Source organism: Chrysochloris asiatica, unplaced genomic scaffold, assembly GCF_000296735.1.
Source record: "Chrysochloris asiatica unplaced genomic scaffold, ChrAsi1.0 scaffold00236, whole genome shotgun sequence".
Classification (NCBI taxonomy): domain Eukaryota; kingdom Metazoa; phylum Chordata; class Mammalia; order Afrosoricida; family Chrysochloridae; genus Chrysochloris; species Chrysochloris asiatica.
The window spans coordinates 2,649,127-2,652,589 of NW_006408754.1; the positions used below are offsets into that span (position 1 = coordinate 2,649,127).

A 3,463-nucleotide genomic window follows, 5' to 3' on the forward strand; every position below is an offset into this window, starting at 1 on the left:
TTCAATTTGCATTCCATCAACTCCTGGTGTCTTGTTGTTTGCCAATGCCTTCTATGCACCTTGGATTTCTTCCTTCCGTATCATTGGCTCTTGATCATATGCTATATGGTTGAATATCAACCATTTCTTTTTAGTACAATGACTGTGTATTTCTTCCATCTTCTTTTGATGCTTTCTGTATCATTAAAATTTTTGCCTATATAATCCTTTAATATTACAAGTTGAGGCATGAATTATATTCAAATTTTTTATTTTGAATTCAATGAAGGTTACAGACAAGGTCATCAGTTTTATATTATAAAAACTCATACATTTTGCTTCATGATTGCAATCCCGTCTGTTCAACAATAGCTATCCTGCTTCCTCCCTGAGGTTCCTATTTCCATTTCACCCATATTCCCATTCCTTCTCAAATTTGTCCTTAGGAAAATGACTTACCATTGGATAGTGAGCATACCTTACTAGTGTTGTTGTCTCCCCTACATACCTATCTACAAGATAATCCTGGAGATTGCATCATAGAATTTTGCAAGACCAATGATTGAAACACAAACTGAACTCTTTCAACAAATTGGCCTGCAAAAGTGAGTTTCTTTCCAGACCTCAATGGGGTTGAAGGTCATAGTCTCCAGTCTCTTTCTGACCAGTAAGCCTGGTTTATTTGTTGTTGTTGTTTTTCATAATTTTTAGTTTTGTTTCATATTTTCTTCTTCAGTTCTTTCAGCTTGAGAAATGCTGAGCGTGTTCTTCCCTTTAGGTTTTCTAATTCCAGGTCTTTGCTCATTTCATCATAATACTTGACTTTGATCTCTCGAGCTGACCTTTGAAATTCTTTGTTCAGATCTTGTATCTTCTCATTTATTCTATTTGCTTTAGCATCTCTATACTGGACAGCAAGTTTCAGAGTCTCTTTTGACATCTATTTTGATCTTTTCCTTCTTTCTTGTCTTCTTAATGACCTTTTGCTTTCTTTCTGTATGATGTTCTGGGTGTCATCCCATAACTCTTTTGGTCTTTGATCTTTAGTGTCTAATGCATCAAATTTGTTCTTGAGATGATCTCTAAATTCAAGTGGGATGAGTTCAAGCTCAAATTTTGGTTCTCAGAGACTTGCTTTAATTTTGTAAACCTCAGCCTGAACTTGCATATGAGTAATTGATCATCTGTTCCACATTCTGTCCTTGGTCTTGTTTTGGCTGATGATAGGGAACATTTCCACCATCTCTTTCTATGTTGTTGTTGTGAAGTGCCATCAAGTCTATTCCAACCCATAGCAACCCTGTATAGGGTTTCCAAGGCATAGCTGGTGAGCTTGAACCATCGATCTTGCAGTTCAAATGGCTTTGCAGTCTGGCGCATTAACCCACAGAGCCAGGTTTCTGTGTATTCTACCTGGTGAAGTTCATGTCTTTTATGTTGTTTTAAAAAGGTATTTGCACTTAAAAAAAAAAAAAAAAAAGTATTTGTAATGAAGAAATCATTGGTCTTGTAAAATTCTATGATGCAATCCCCAGCATCATTTCTATCACCAAGGCCATATTTTCCAACTACTGATCCTTCCTCTTTGTTTCCAACCTTTGTATTCCAATCACCAGTAATTATCAATACATCTTCATTGCATGTTTGATCAATTTCAGACTGAAGGAGCTTGTTGACGTTCTCAATTTCATAATCACTGACTTTAATGTTTTGTGCATAAATTTGAATAATAGTGTTATTAACTGGCCTTCCTTGTAGGCATATGGAGATTATCCTATCATAGATAACATTATACTTCAAGACAGATCTTGGAATGTTCTTTTGGATTATGACTATGATGCCTTCCCCTTCAATTTGTCATTCTTGGCATAAAAAAACCACTTGGTTGTCAGATTCAAAATGATCAATACCAATCCACTTCAGCTCACTAATGCATCTAACTTATTTTTTACATCTTCCAATTTTCCTAGATTCATACTTGATACATTCCATGTTCCAAATATGTCTACAGTTGTTGCTCTTCATTTTGAGTTGTACTCCATCAGTAAATGAAGATCTGAAGCTTTACTCCATTGGCTTCATCACTGTCAACTCTACTTTGAGGAAGCAGCTCTTCTCCATTAGTATTTTGAGTGCCTTCAAACCTAAGGGCTCATCTTCCAGTGCTGTATCTGATGATATTCTGATTCTATTAATAATGTTTCAAAATCCACTATTCTGATGCTATCTGACAGTGTTCCACTGTTATTCGTGAGGTTTTCATTGCTAAGATATTTAGAAGTAGTCTGTCTTTCCTTTTTTTCCTAGTTTTTTTTAGCCTGGAAGCTCAGGTAAAACCTGTCCACCATGGGTGTACTCTGCTAGTATTTAAAATACTGGTAGTATAGCTTCCAGCATCACAGAAAAACACAAGCCACCACACTATGACAAACTGACAGATGAGTAGTAGTTTCTATGAATTTATACTTATAAACTATTAAACAAGCAAATGAAAAGACATTTGAACTCACAGCAATTAGAAAACTGAAATGAAATAATCAGCGTTTCTTTAAATAATAACACTTGAGGTTAAACAAAATTAAATGTTTACGGCTTGTTTACGAAGATGGCGCCAAAAGCGAAGAAGGAAACCCCTGCCCCTCCCAAAGCTGAAGCCAAAGCAAAGGCATTGAAAAAAGAAGTCAGTGCTGAAAGGCGTTCATAACAACACACAAAAAAGATCCGCACGTCAGCCACCTCCCAGCGGCTTCGGAGGCAGCCCATATATCCTCAGGAGAGCGCCCTCAAGAGAAACAAGCTTAACCACTATGTCATCATCAAGTTCCCTCTGACTACGGAGTCAGCCATGAAGAAGATTGACGATAATAACACACTTGTGTTCATTGTGGATGTCAAGGCCAAAAAGCACCAGATCAAACAGACAGTGAAGACGTTCCATGACATTGGTGTGGCCAAGGTCAACACCTCGATCAGGCTTGATGGAGAAAAGAAGGAATATGTTCCACTGGCTCCCGACTATGATGCTTTGGATGTTGCCAACAAAATTGGAATCATCTAAATGGAGTCCAGTTGGCTAATTCTAAATATACTTTTTTCAATACAAAACAAATTAAATGCTTACATCAAGTGTTAGCAAAAAAGTGGGGAAACCAGTACTCTCGTGTAAATAGGAGTATTAAGTGGATACCTTTTTGGAAAGCAATTGTAAAGTATATATGAAACTTTTAAATGTACATTGTCTTTAGCTCCGCAATTCAACATATTGGAAGCTGTAGAAGAGTGTTACTGGCGTATGAATCTGAAGAGGATTTTGATTGAAGAATTGTTTGTAATAACAAAAGAAATGGAAGCAACTGAAAACTCTGGGAAACTGTGCAATAATTTGAAAAATCAGGTAACTCTGTTCTAATCGGGAAAGTTTTCAAGGACTCTGTGAGTAGCAAATCACAGATCAATGTATAAGATATGATGTTAAGTGTTGTCT

General features: G+C 36.5%; 1 pseudogene; it reads left to right on the plus strand.

The window, feature by feature from the left end:
• The first annotated feature begins 2,584 nt into the window (after nucleotides 1-2,584).
• Nucleotides 2,585-3,037, plus strand: LOC102838907 (annotated as a pseudogene).
• The last annotated feature ends 426 nt before the right edge of the window (nucleotides 3,038-3,463 follow it).